The 15,625-nt window shown below is 39.1% G+C and overlaps 1 protein-coding gene across 1 annotated transcript in view; it reads right to left on the bottom strand.

The window, feature by feature from the left end:
• Window positions 1–15,625, bottom strand: part of LOC143694004 (uncharacterized) — a 190,175-nt gene that overhangs the window by 46,489 nt on the left and 128,061 nt on the right. The window contains exon 6 of the mRNA XM_077177961.1: window positions 4,863–4,965. The gene's annotated coding sequence lies outside the window, so the exon portion shown is untranslated. The remainder of the gene's footprint in view (window positions 1–4,862; window positions 4,966–15,625) is intronic.

The following is a 15,625-nucleotide window of genomic DNA, read 5'->3' as shown; positions in this document are numbered from 1 at the left end:
CTGAGGAGTTAAATGCATGCTCAAATGATTCATTAACTGGAACCCATCAGGAGTTTTCCTGCTATTACCAAATATGCCCATGCTTAAAAGTGATCTGGCTGCTAAGACTTAACTTCTTTTGAAGCACAGACCCTTTAGGTTACACTTATTTCACTCACAAGGCAACCTTGTCCTGGATTACTTAACTGTGCTATATCCACCACACTAACCTAATGCCTAAACACAAATTACATTTCAAAAATACAATCTTAAAATGATTTTCTAGTTTCGCTGTCAGATTCATCTCCAACTAGCACGAGGTAGTTTGAAAACAAACAAAAACAAAGTGTCTCTTCACAACAGGTGTGTTATGCTGTAGGACTCCTTGCAAGGGAGGCTGCAAGGCTCAGAGGGAGGTCGGGCAAGTTTACAGAACAGAAATCACTTCAGTTGCTAATGAGAAATAAACTATGCCTGACTGCATGTTTCTCTGGGGTGGGGGAGCACCAAGAGATCACTTAGCTGAAATATGATCTACAATTTCCTTGTCCTTACACACTTCCTTAGGCATTTGGGATCAGACAGGGCTGAGGACAGGTGCCAGCCTGAGCAGCTGGACAGTCCTCCTGCTGCAGGATGAGTCCCAGCACTAAGCTCAGATGTTCCAGCCCTTCCTGAAGGGAACTCTGACTCCATGCACACTGCTGTGGAGTGAATGATCAGCAATAATTAAACAAAATGCACAGTATTACACACTGAGGCTTAACCAAATCCTGTTTCAGCCCACTGGCTCAAATTGAGCAAAAAAGTTTCACGATTTTAAAATTTTAAGTTATCCATTTCTTCAGTTCCACCCAAACTAAATAGCTCCAGATATAGTTAAAGAATAACAGAGGGTTTGTGAATTTTTAATGCAGTTCACTTTTATATTCCAAATGAAATTTTATACTTCCAGCCAAATCAGAGCTGCTCTACTGATCACCTCAAGTTCTACTGATCCATTACCAAGTTTAATAACTTTTAATTCAACCTGTCCACATGCACAGATGAGTCTGTAGTATTCTTAGCTAAATCACAGAGCAAAAATGATTGAATCTGTGACCAACACACATTTGCCTCTTCCCCACTCCTATCAGAATCAGATGTAAGAAGAAATTTCACCAGAAAAGTCTCTTTCAAGAGGCTGCCAACTGATTCTACAGATTCAGCTAAAGGGCAGAATTCAGTGCAGTTCTCCAAACAGATTCTCCTCATCTCTCTGCAGAGGATACAAAGAACAAAATTAGAAAAGGGGCAGGGGTCATGGCTATGGTAACACAGCAACTCCACAGATTTGTACAGGCCTTTGTGAGCAGCCAAGGTCTTATTTTCATTTTTTAGGTGAGAACTTTAAGATACTGAATCTTGAAATGGATTATAATTTGGCCAACTGAAAATTCACCCAAACACACTTGGCAATCAATTCCACCAATTATAACCCATACACAGAGCCTTGGCTGCAGCCTAGCATGAAGGACGTAGTTACTTAGAAACATGCTTTCAGTTTCAGGGATGAAAAGCAAATCTTAATTGAGAAAACTGTTGAATTGTTAGATTGAAGGTGAAAATTCTGCCTCTTGTCTTTATTTTAAGCAATCCAACAGTTTTCCTAAACTGCTGAAAAAAGCCCTGCATTGGTAACACTGAAAGGAGGCCAATGTGATTTAACCAGGTGAGACTACCCTTGGAGTGTGTGCTCTGCACATACTGCTGCAGGCTCAGAGTCATCCTAACTGCTGTGTCTTTGTTTTTCTAGGTGTAGGGAGAGAAAAATCTAGCCCCTCTGAGGTCTGGGATCTAACCCATCTTTGTATCATTTCTAACACTGATTTTCCTGTGGCTTAAATCTATCCTCCCACTATGCACAGGAGGCTACTGGGATGTGTCCTGTGAACCCCTCCTTTTCCCTAGCAGACTCCTGCCTGATGATCTCATTCTCCACTCATATCTTCTCATCCCATCTGTAGGCCAATAAGTCATAAATCTGTCCCTTCTTTCATAGCTTGTCTCATTTAATCTCATCCTGTCTCACGTCTCTTCTTGGGTGTTTTGTTGTCAGTTATGAGTCACTATAACTCAGACTTAATTCATATCTGAAACTCTCTTCCCTCCCTCCTCACATTACTGTTCAATAAATGCTTCTTAGGTTCAATGAATGCCCTGCCTTCAGAAAAAAAAAATAGAAAGGGAAAAAACCCCTAAACTAATTCATGTTTTGAACATTATCAAGGAAATCAAACTTACAAACCACAATTTCTGGAACTTTAAAATTCCGAGAATTTTGCAAAGTTTTATAATTAGGAAAAGTTCCTTTTAAAGGAACATCATCTTCTAGAAATACTGACTGTAACAAAATACTGATTGCAAGCTTCTCAGGACCCAAAATTACACAAAATTTGTGAAATGGAAGCACTCCTTCTGTGAAAGCAGAACCAAATTAAAAGCTGTATCTCTCAAACACAGCATCACTTGTAGCTTTGCTATACCTGTAACTTATTTAGAAAATAGTCTATCAGGGTAGTGTTAGAAACATGAAGGGTTTGCAAAAAGCATTAAGTACATTTTCTCCCCAAAGAAGGAAAAAAATTTCCAATTTAAAATAGCTTGTTAGTCATAGTTACCCAAATCATATACAGTCTGAAATTTCTTAGAAAAAACCTGACTTTTAGAGTTTTCTTATTTTGAGGAACGATCACAGTCTGAAATTCAAAGTCTATTTTCCCCATAATGATGAGTTTTCAGAACATTAAGGAAGGTTAGTAATTCTCATCTAAAATACTGGATGTTTGATTTGACCACCACCTTTGGGTACAGAATGAGTCCATAATTTCAGTTTATAGAATGTTCTCTACTATTCTTCCCATCTATTGTCAATAAAATTGGTGTAAGGCTTGTTTCTCCTGACTTTCATAACTTTGATAACTCTTGGGAATGAACTGCTTAACTGAGCAGTAAAACATTTTTTAATCTCAAGTGTACTTATTTTTAAAAGGGTTAAAATTTAAATTATTTAGATACAATTAATCTTCTTACAAGAAAACAGTATCACTCTTCAGAGCTGAACAGAAACCTTTCCTAAGTCTACATTAGGAGATTCTGACAAGAGTTTCCTGTTCTTACAGAGAAAACTGTAGTTCTAAAGTGAGACTGAGGATGTTTCTGAAGGCTAATGAGCTGGCTCAAGGTTCTAAAACACTTGGTAGAAAAACGAGAATTTTCACCATTGACTTTACTTTTTTGGGACACCATGGCAAGCAACTACTTGCATTGGAGGAAAAAAAAAGAAAAATACTGAAAGGGAAAGTACTGATAATACGAAATACAAATACTATACCATCATTCATTGATCCCATTACATCTGCATTATGTGCAGCAGAACTGGTACTCTGGGATTTACTATCAATTTCTCATATAACTTATCTGAGGTTCTCTCAAATGAAGCAAACTGCATGAAGTCCCAGAAGCAGTTTGGTAGCAGAATCTGAAAGTGTACAAGCAGTGTCTATGAACACACTGCCAAGACCATGGGAATGGACACATAAAAAATACCAATGTGAATAAATATCTGGAAGCTGATAGAGTGTGTAACTCAGGAATTAAAATAATACCCACAGTAACTTTGCTGTTTACTTGCATCTGCTTTTCAGACAGTCACATATGACACAACATTCAACAAGAGTGATTTTTCACATATCAGTGATATAACCATTAAATATATACTCTTAGGAAATACCTCTGCTTTTGTGGATTTGTTTAAAATACTTCATTATGAACAACAGTTAATTATAACAACTTAATCACTGCAATGAGATAACATAAGACTGCAATGACTGTACAAATAAAATGTTTTCTCTGAATGCCCCTCGGTATTGGTGCACTTGGCAAGCACAACTCTTACCTTTACTCCCATTAACTCTTACCTTTACTCCCATTACCTTTACTCCCATTAGCAGCTCATTTGCTTCCCCCAATTAATCAGCTACAAAGCTGTGTACAGCCAACCTCTGCACTTACACCATCATACAAACACATGTGTAATTACTTGCTGCCATTAAGTTGGCACTTTGCACATCCATAGCATGTATGTCACCACCTGCTCACACAGAGCATGGAGAAGGAATCATACAAGAATTCTCCCTGCTTCAGAGTCATGGAACATAGACTCAACAGAGCTGTGCTACTTTCTCCTGTATGTATTCATAAAACAAAAATCTATTTTCCTATTATCTAGAAAATTCAACTGGAAAGTCTCATTTCTGCCCTGAGAAGAACTGTAAAAGCCTTATTTTCTTTCAGCTGTATACAGGACATATACACAACCTAAAACTCACAAAAATCCTTGAGGCCTGGCAAGTGACACAGGACCTCTGGCACCTCTGGGATTCTAAAATTAATTTCTTCCTCACTGTAGGCCTAGCCCAGGACCTAATTCCTGAGGTCACCAGGAGTGTCACAGTGCCTTAGCCCATCAGCAGAGGAGGGGCTGTTCATTCTGCTCCAGTGGAAGTCAGAGAGAGAAGGATCCTCTTTCTCCACCACTTCTCAGGTGGCCATCAGTACACTGGGCAGTAACAGATGGTAAAATCTGACCTGGCTAACAGATGTGATGGACAGCAGCATCAATGTGTGTTGAACTTGGAGCTGCAACTCTACCTTTACAAACCTGGCTCCATCTTTAAGTTGAATAGGGGCATTCTGATTAAATAACTTTCATTTTTCACATGACTTTTTGTTTATTTATATATTTTTCTCACCCACTTTGTGTGAGTTAACAAGCACAAGAACTGCAGAGCATACCATGTGTGTGCACCAGTTACTGGTGTAGGATATGAAAGTGCAAATACCTGAATACCTTGCAGATCAGTCTCCACTGGTTCCCCTTTGTGTGTTCTGAGTTCATTTTGTCAGATTACTTTTTCTTTTTAGGGGCAGCCTGAGACAGATATGCTGGAAGAGCAGAAGAAAAAGTCATCTGAGTATGAATTTAGTCAGAAAACACAGAGTAAACAGAGCAAAAGTCAAAACATCATTATTAAAGTACTGTTACCCCCTACAGTCTATTTGACTGATAAATGCAACATACCATGCAGAGCAGGTAAACAAGCAACAGCAAACAAACCATGTCATTTCACAGGAAAGGATGGAAAACATTTGCACTGCTACTTCAGCAATTGTTTTGAACCTCCTGGACTGAACCACCCTCAAAGACTACTGGCAGTGCTTGAAGCTTTGCTGGATTTAGTGGCTACTTTGCCAACCCTTCTCCTGCTCCCCTTCTTCAGTGGAAACAGAAACCTGTTTTAGCTGGGGTACAATATCTGCATACACAGACACCTCACTGGCTGTTAGGTCACTGGCCAACTCACCTGGAGTGTGCACATTATAGGAAAGCCACAATCCAAACCTAACAAAAACTTTCCATCTCTTGGTTACTCAGGAACTGGGGACAAATGATTTGTCAAGACCGTATCACCTGCCACAAAAACTGGCATAAGCTTGCATTGAGTAAAGTGATGCTGCAACATTCCATACAAGCAGAGAATTAGGGAAAATGCCCTGTGAAATTCTTCTCAATTCATCAGAATGAACACCAGAGAATTGTTTTCTCTTGAGGCCAGTAAGAAAATGTGTGTTCCACCTTTGTGGAAGAGTCAGTTAACTGATTTTAACACGAAGATGAATCAACCTAAGTACACATATATTGCAACTTCACACAGAGCTGGGTGAAAAGAGAAATGTTACAGAATGCCCAGAGTATACTTCATTTCTCCTGTGCTGGTATATTCCTTGATTCTGCTCATCTTTCAAAACTCCAGTCAGCCCCACCAACCAGACACTGCCATGGGCCATATCAGGCATAAGTCCAAGTTTCCTCCAAGCCCTGGTTCTCCCAGTCTCTGCCTCTCCTTACCATTCTGTCCTGATGACTGCGTGGCAGATTGATGTGTCACCTCATTACAGGTCAGACAGCAGCACAGAGGTCTAATTAAAATCCAGATCCAGTAGCAAAAGAAGACCCACACGCTTGTTCCCAGTTTCAAACACTTCTGTTTGCTAGGTTTTTGCCTTTCTCTGAACATAAGGCTCTACACATGCATTTCAAACAGGTTCAAAAATGCATTTACTCTGCACGTAAAGTACTTTCCATAAAGGTATTCTTTCATTAAATATCGCTGAGCTTGGGTCTCTTATGAATATTGATGCAAGCCTGAGATTTTTGAAACTCAGGGCAATTTGATTTTAGAAGATATAATCTTCCCTAACAGCAATTTCTAAAGATTTTGGGTCCCTCAGAAGACTGCTGAACCTGATCACCCAAAATCACCCATTGTTTTAAAACATTAAGGCAAGGTATACTGTGAAAAAGGGACAGAGTGGCCACTGTTTGGATGAGATGAAATGATTTACACATCAGTAACATCCCATGGAGCTCAAAACCATGTCTCTTCCTGGTAGGCAAATTCTGCCAGTAGCTGCAAGTATATAATCTCCCTATAGAAAACTGTAAGGCTAGAGTGGAAAATTATAGATAAAGTAAACTGTGCACTGAGTAACTGCAGGGAGTCTAAAGTTGAAGATCTAATAATTAAGTCTTACCTCTATCAAGGTGCAACAAGAATAAGCTGAGAAATGCAAGTATGCCAGACAAGGCCCCGGGCTCTCCACAGCTGCAGAGACACCTCATTGTTCTGGAGAATTTTAAGGCTGATCTCATGTGGAGGGAACATGAGACATTTCTTTTTGCTGCTGTGCTGCTGAGGCAGGTGTCTGGAAGGTACTTTTACCCATACACTCCCCTTCACACACAGCCCAGTGCTGGCTTCCCCTTTTCAGGGCTGCTCAGGCACAGTGAGCAGCAGGTGCATAGGGAACAGATCTGGGGCAGCCAAACTTCTGCTGGCTTGTGGCAGGGAAAGCCCAGGGAAAAACTCTCTTTACAAAAAGAGATGTCTTCCTTGGAGTTCTTCCATTTCAAGCTCTGCTTTGCACAAGCAACTATTCTAGATTTATGATTTACTGGTGATTATTACACACTCAAACAGCGGCTGACACTTCACCCTGCAGATTGAAGGGAATACACAGGACAAGAGGATGGTCACTCCTTCCCCATGCTCTAACACACACTCAGACAAAGCACTACCAGGCTGGAGGGCAGTTGCACACTTCTTCCTCTGGACTCTTCCTCTGGATTTCTCTGGATGTGAGAGTGCCTGAGTAACAAGTTTATGGGACTCTTCCTCTAAACCCAAATACCCAAATGTGCAAATGATATGGCACCAAGTTCTTTCATTTCACATTTACATGGTACTATGGACTCTCAGTTTTCTCCTGCTCTGACAGGAACTGCATCATGGGTTGCTTATTAATTCCCACTGAAAGCAAGTGGAATGCTCTCACTGGCTTCAAGGAGAGCCAGAATGGCTTTTGTGTTATTTTAAAGTATAGCAAATGATATCCATGTCCTCGGGCAGCACAGAATACTGTACTTGGTACATAAAAACTGTTTGACTAAGAGAAAGGACCCAAAATTTCCCTTTTATTGCTTCAAGCCTTTTCAATGGCCATGGGCCCTCCAGGCAGCTGCAGTACTTTAACAGAGCAGTGGAGGAAGAAAAACTGGAAGACACATAACTGAAATATGAGTAAATTACCTAATCTGCAACACAGATCTGTAGCAAGCCTGGTTTCACTGCCAGTGAAGTCCAAGATAAGTTTCATCTTCACAGCAAACAGTAGAACATTTTTACTCAGTAAAAATTTTTTTACTCATTTTTACTCATGAAAAAGCATGAGCACTTTACAAGTTCATATATTTAAAACGTGTTGCCCGTAATAGGGTCAAGTGAACGTTTATGCCACATGATTTTTCCTCCCGAGTTTCCTAAAGCTCTCACAAAGCCCAGAGCCTTTTTTTTGCATTTTCTGAGAGAGACAAAACAGTGTGAGAAGTCTGGGTTGCCCTACACCTTCCTTTTTCAAGCAGAAAAAAATGTGTCATTCTTACTTCAAGATTAATTTTTATTACCTGGAATATTGTTGTGGCTTCCAAGTCTAATTTAATTCACTCCAACATCAACTGACAAAGCAAAATCTGACCTTTCCTTACACAGCCTGCAAAAAAGTATCCCTGGTAGGCTGAAGCTCACAGACAGGAACAAATACCTTTATCTGTTACAGGGTTTGCACAAACACAGTCTTTTCAGCCTGCAGTGCCCACCTGGCAATTCTGAAAATCTAAGCCCTGCACGGTACCACTGCTATTTGTACCACAATATTTGCTATTTGACTGGGGGATAAGATCCACGAAGAATACCACTTAAAAAGAAATTCTGACCCATAAAGTCACTATCCTACTCCATAGGTGTTTTCTCTGCCAAATGCAACTGGTCCAAGTCTGTCATCATGTGTCCCATCTGCCTTTCCAGTGACCCCGTACTGGTAAATCCTACGCAGGTAAATCCCCAAGGAGCTTGTTCCAGGAAGGGCCTCTAATGCTGCATGTGGAGAGGGCAGATGGGATTTGCAGCAAGCCACAGCTTGATCATCCTGAGAAAATGCCACTCCTTAGCCAGCCCCTCTCCTTTAACACATGTATGGATGGGGGGCCCAAAAATCCCCTACAGCAAAGGAACAGCCCTGCCTGGCCTCACAGGAGCTTTAAAGGCTGTGAAACAATCAAATGCTACAAGAATAACATCCAAGAGTCACAGACACAGCCTTTGTTAGTGCTGAACGCAATGATGATGATGATTTGAAAAACTTTACATCAAGAATCTGACCGAAGGGATTTGGACCTGACTAGAGGGTTTAAGCTAGGAGATGTTCTTCACAGTAACCCAATCTAGCCCAATGAGACTGTCTATATGAAATCCGTATTTTTATTTTTATATCCACAGTGGAACTGCACCACCAAACATATTGACTTGAGCTGGCCACAAAGGAAAGTGCTGGCAAAAACGATTCTGAAATAATTTTAGTTACATAAAATGCCTGTGCTGCTCTGGCATGTTCCATCAAGAAACAGTTCACAAGGCTCTGCCTTGAAGCTTACACTTATTACTTACATGTACAGAAACCAGCACTTAGGATGAGCCATCTGTGTTTTAAATACAGGAACTGAGGCATGGAAAAACAATAATGTCCATCCTCTCCTAAAAAACAGCAAAAAATACTATCCAAAGTAAATAGATGATTTGTGAACTATTACACATTGGACTTTTATTTTCAGTTAGATGTTTCTTTCCTAATCCTTTTAGGACCAGAATATCATTAGTGCAATTGAAGACTATGTGCCTTTATTTCCACCTTCCCCTCAGAGCAAGGCCACACCAATCAGCATGTGTTCATCCTGCAAATCAGCCTCTGGGAGCAGTGTGCCTTCCTCAGCAGCTGGATGCTGGCTTCATCACTGAGCTCCACTCAGCTGCTCTGCTACTTGCCACTGAAATACAGCACGTCAATCACTTGCACTGCTCATGAGAATTAGCACAACACAGGTCTAATTAGAAACTAAACACTGTGTTATCTGCAACCATTTGGAGATGGAGTAAGCTGATCTGTGTTTTAGGAACCTTTCTTGCCACACAGTAGTTCGTGATAACACCCACCTCACAGCCCATTAGCAAATCCAAATATTATACTGTATAAATACTACTTTGCTCTTTTCCTTTTTACAGAAGCCCCAGGTCTCAGAAGCCTCCATTACTGAGCACATGTGCCTTGGTTATATTGGAACATTGTAGGAAATGGAAAGCAGCCCTGACTGTCCAAAAACAGCAAAATGAAAGCCAGTATACTGTATACTTTGGTCCTGTCTCTAGAGAAGCAGCCCCAACTAGCCTCCAGACATTTTACACTGCAATACCTATTGGCAGAACCAAAGAAACTCTACCCTGCATGACACTGCATGGACTGTGAGTCTGTCTGCATTGGGCTGATCCCTTTCGCTGGCTCTTTCCTGGAGAAAACAATGTAACCCACTATAAATCCAGACAACACTACTTCAAGCTTCAACCTGGAATCCAAACATGAGCAGGGGGAAACCTGGCAAAGAGCTGGAGCCAGAGATGTGCGTGTTTAACACAAGAGAAGGACTTGAAGGGATATGCAGCTGTTTCACTGCACAGGGTTTCTCCAAGGGGAATTGGAGAGCACAGATGTAGCCCATGTTCTCATTTCTAGCTGAGATAAACATTTACAAGCCATTCATTTTAAACAGGAAGGCATAACATTAGGACACGACCTTTCCTTCAGTGTGAAGGCAAGCCACCCCAGCTCACTGCACTGCAGACATCCACGAGAGATCCATACTGTTCCACTGCTCTGTTATTACAGGTGGGCTGGATTTTAGATTCAATGAGGAAGGTGCAATTTTATGGCTCTGTGGAAAAATCTCTGAAATGCTGGCGGCTGGATGTCTAATGATGCCAGACTGGTGCTGCAAAACATCACACGCAGATAAAGCGCTGAAGAAAACGTCTGTGTGCCAATGAACGAGCATGTAGGCAAATAATTCTAAACTGTACATGCAGATTTGGTGTCATTACACTACTATTACAGATGCCTATCCTGCTTTTCTTCTTTTAAAAGGGTGCAATTCTGATGCTTTATCATTAGCTTTCTAGCTGGAAGCCCATAGAACTTGAAAGACTGCAACAAAAGACACTGGAAGATTAATTTACAGAGAAAATCTGCAGATTTTGAAAAGCCACAATCTAATTGTAGCTTGAAAGATGAAACACAGTTCTTGTTTGTATCCCACCCATGCTTCCCATATAGATATAGATGTGCAGACAATTTTTTGCTGTGGGAAACTACCAGATATTGCTTTGTTTTAATTGGCAAGTAGATACAGCAATTTCTTATAAAAACTGAAGTAGGTCAAAGACCGAAAGGTGGTAAGTTTGGGCTTTTGTATCCCAGCCTGAGACACTTTAATAGGTGGATCTCTTGCACAAAGCTGAATGCTTCAAAACCTTTGAAAGGGCTATCAGCCAGTTTTCTAGATTAGCTCCTCAACACTGTCATTTCCAGAATGACCAGTGATTTTTAAACCTTGGCTTACAATCTTTAAAAAAATTCAGAATATCCATGCAAGCCATGCTAGAATCTGGTAACTCTTCAGGGAAAAAAAACAAAACAAACCAACATATAGAAAACTAATATATAGAAAAAACTAATATATAGAAATATATTAAAGCATGTTGTGAAATTGGGTTCTCATCACTAAAGCCTTACATGGACCCTTAGCCTTAGCTTACAATTCCTTTCAAACAGGAGGAGACAGGGGAACCCCTCAAGATGTTTAGTTCAGGCTTAGAAAACAATTCATTTCAACACCAACTGCAGAGAACCAAAGCTCTGAAAGGTGCAATTCTGAAAGCTTGAGAACATTTTTTTTAAGAAGCACCAGACACAACCTTGACTTGGAAATATAAACTGTACCCAACTGGAAAAGGTCTTTTGAGTTATTTAATAACCTGAAACAATTGTAATGCTGTATTTAATTTTTGAAAACTGCAAACACTCTAGTGAAAAGCAAGTATACTACTTCTGGTGAGACAGATATGCTGTGCTTTGTGAGGTTCTAACATTTTCAGATAAGCCACTCACACAAACACGATTTTTACTAGAAAGTTTTTTTCCATTCTGGAATAGTTTTATGGCCATTGGGTTTTCCTCAATAATAACATGTGTAAAACAAATATTTCCTGTGACTCTAGGAACTGCTTCAGACAGTCTGAGACCGGAACTGCAATCCATATCCATAAGACACTCCACTGGTATCTTGGATCTAAAAGCATAGATGAACTTGAAAATCAAAACTAGTGCTACTCTCTCATCAGATCAAAAGCAAATAATTAGGAACACGTTTTAGAGCACCTGGCTGGCACCTCATTGAAAAATGGGGTACAGATTTTTAACTTCAAACAAAAGTCAGTTTTGAACAATTCTAAGCAGGCACAGGAATTGCCTGGGAGCTTCTGCTGATTTTCAGTTGACTTCCAACTGAGAACATGCAAGAAGTGAAATGACCAGGCCTGCCATGTCCTACCCATGAACTTTTGAAGAGAGCATATTTTTATACACAGTTCTAGTAAGGGAAAAACAAAAGACAAAAATCCAAATTTAAAGCAATACTCAACTGCTGGGAACCTATTTGTAAGCATTATGTCAGCAATTATATCAGCTTTAACTTATGATTAAAAATTCAGGAAAAAGTAAGATGAAAAGAAGGAAAGAAAGATGATTGAAAACACATAAAACTCACAAATTTTTCCTTACTTAATTAAAATATGGTGCTGGGTGGCATTGCCAAGCTCTGCAGTGGCTCTGGCATATATGATTTTGCTGGAAAATTCTGATTTCAGTTTTCTTTTGTGAAATTTACTGTTCCTGTTTCCTTCCTATGAGATTCCTTTTCTGTTTATATGCAGATGAGAATGATCTAACTTGAGATGGTTGGAATAATGAATAGAGCCCAGAGACAGTTAAAAAAGGGGGTGCCTCTTTAGTGCAGAAAACTAGTACAGTCCATCTGCAGTATAACAAATCATATAGGATCTTAGTGCAACGTGTATAGAGCTGGACGTTCTTTTTGTTCTAGGCTGGCTTTCAGATTATGAACACTATGAAATCATTTTTCCTGAGAATTAGTTGCCATAGATCCAGGCCAGCCTGGTCAGGTGAAAAGAAGCACAGGGCAAAACTCAGAAATGAGAATTTCATTTAAGAGTCAAAATACATTAATAAAGGTATGACCTTTATGAAAAAATAAATGTTCATGCCTATATAATGTATATATGTATGTTTTAGATTGTCCAGTATTTCTGGTTATAACTGTGGTTATTGCACAGGGAACAATAATTTGTCCAAACCAAACCATAAATAATTAAGGTCAGGATTTTGACATCGGATCTGTGTGGGTGGATTTTTGCACCCCCGCGGATTCAATAGCAGGATCAAAGATGAGGAAAGCCAGAAATACACTCAGAATGTGAATATTGCTCAAGTCCATCACCTGGCATTTCCAGGGCAGGGAAGGGTCTGCTTTCACTGCCACCCTCCCATCTGAGGGCCTGGGACAGATATTTGCAGAGTAGCAAACGATGGCATTCTTGTCCCACCCTGCCCATAGCAGCCAATTCCTATCCCATCCACCTCTTCCAGTTATGAGTTAGAGCTAGGAAAATGAGCTGGTGCTTGGAGTTTCACCTCTCCTGACTATTCTAATAAAATAATTTTAGCCTAACCCCTCCTCTCTAGCCATATATCAAGCTTATATTATAGGCTTTATTTACTTATTTATTTTTACTTCCTAAAAAATAGTGTTTATTTTTATTTCAGCTGTTCTGAAAGTAATCAGAGAAAAGCTACACAGATTGCTGGTGTTGATGGTGGGGGACAGATCTGCTGCTCCTGCTGAGGAAATTGTGGATGGCTGTCACACAAAAACTCACTCCATGTTATCAAATATCCTAGTTTCCCTTGATAAAAGAGAACTTGTTGCAGTAACATTTGGGAATCCTGACTTAAATCATCATCAAAATACAGCCCCCATTCACATGGAATAAAAGGGAAAATATTACAGCTGACATTAAGGACAGAATCAGCCCAAATGATGTTCCCCAGTTGCCTTAATTTGTGGGAGAAATTCAAAGCTTATCAAAAATTCAGCTAATTTCCATGGAAACAGGATTTTAACTTGTGAATCAAAACTGCACAAGGGCAAAAATGCCAAACACAAATTATAGAAATATTTTTCCACATTGGGATTCTCAAAATAAGAGGCAAATAGTTAAACAGAATGGAAATAATGAATTCACAAGGGGCTAATTCTTCATCGTCCACATTATCTTTTTTTGTATAGTGCATATCTACCTATAAATGCCTATGTTTGGAATATTTAATTAAATGCCATTAAAATACTGACATATTTTTATGGTTTTAATATCTCTAATAACTTAAAAGCAGAAAGTATGTGGAGAAGTCACATCAGCATTTAGTTCAGCATCTCACCACAGGCACAGGCCAGTCACAATCTGGACTTAAACTTTGCTTATACTCTGTTTATGGAAACAGCTAAATACATTTTTAGTGAGTATTCCAGTGGAAACATTATCAATAGCATTCTCTGCTTCAGAATTATCACTTCACCTGAATACCCACAAAAAAATGGACAATTATTCCCCTCAAACACATTGGGAGTATATGATTTCTCTAAGCAAACAAGGACCACTGTTGTACTTTTGTCTTTGCAGTAACTCAGGTTTTCGCAATAAATACTTGCAGTAACATTTAACACTGGCAATGACAAAGCTATGTAAAAACTAAATTATTTTATATTTTTCAGTTTTTCAGCAGAGGAGCTTTTACAGTCCTCTTTCAGTTTACAGAATTTTTCATAATCTGCAAAACAAACACAAAAGTGCAAATATCCAGTTCAGCCCAAGGATACAGAGCAGCATGTGGTGTTCTGCATTATACCAAAACTGCTGAATTTTTTAACATCTGACTGTCTAGGAAGAGCTTTTTCAGATCACACAACTCAGAGAAATTTAAAATTCACTATAAAGATTGTGCAGTGTTAAGGCTCTGACACAGCTCAGATTTTAAATTTATGAAAATGAGAGAAAAAGTTTAGCAACATTGTTTTTCAGCTCTTAAAATAGTGAACAGATTCCCTTCCAAACTGAAGAGGAGTAAAAAAAAAAAAAAATTAACTTAATTAAAATTACTAGGAGTCCTTCCATTCCATCCTATGACAATTTTATCTCACATATATGTGGTGGTTTGTTAATTTCTTTTTTTCTTTGGAATATCTTTACTATTTCATCAGATCTTTAAAATGGTTTAATATTTATCCACAAATTTTTCAGTTTTATGCCCAAATTTCTTTTTTAATAAATATCATGCACTGCAGATATATGTTGAAATTCAGAAGAATACTTCAGAATTGTGTATTTGTTCTGCTGGGGTTTATTTATTTTTTCTACATAACTCTGTGTTTAAGAAGCCTTCAATGTACTCCCAAAATAAAACAGCGATGTTACATGTAACTTTTTAAGTCAAGGAACCATGGTTTCCTAAAGATAGCTTCTAATGAAAGCCAGGGTTTTTTTTCCACCACCTTTACTGATGCAATTATATTTAATCACTGTTAAGAGTCAAGATTTTTAGCAGCTAGATGAAGTATACTGGATTAGCTTAATAGCCATATCTTTCTCAGACTTTTTAAAACCTGTTTTTCTTTCCATTGAAGCAGAGAGCGAGGGGATTGGAAACTTCCAGTGATTCTTTTGTAGACTAAAGTGGTTTAACTCTGCCTGCTCATATAAGAAGACAACTCTAATTCTCACGGGTCAAGAAAGAGAGCAAACAAAATCTACATTCCCTCTCTACATTAGCCAGAAGCACACATTGTCAGAAAAGAAACAGGACAGAAAACATTACCTGCTGTACCAAAATATACAGGCATAAAATAAAATCCTTCAGGAAATATGAGACTCAAATCTTTTCCAAGTTTTATGAAAAAGAGAGCCCATGCATTTAGAGCTAAACTGGATGAATCCATCACTTGACTCAATACCCCAAGGAAAATGTGGCA

Source organism: Agelaius phoeniceus, chromosome 5, assembly GCF_051311805.1.
Source record: "Agelaius phoeniceus isolate bAgePho1 chromosome 5, bAgePho1.hap1, whole genome shotgun sequence".
Taxonomy (NCBI): Eukaryota; Metazoa; Chordata; class Aves; order Passeriformes; family Icteridae; genus Agelaius; species Agelaius phoeniceus.
This window is presented reverse-complemented; position numbering and strand designations above follow the sequence as displayed.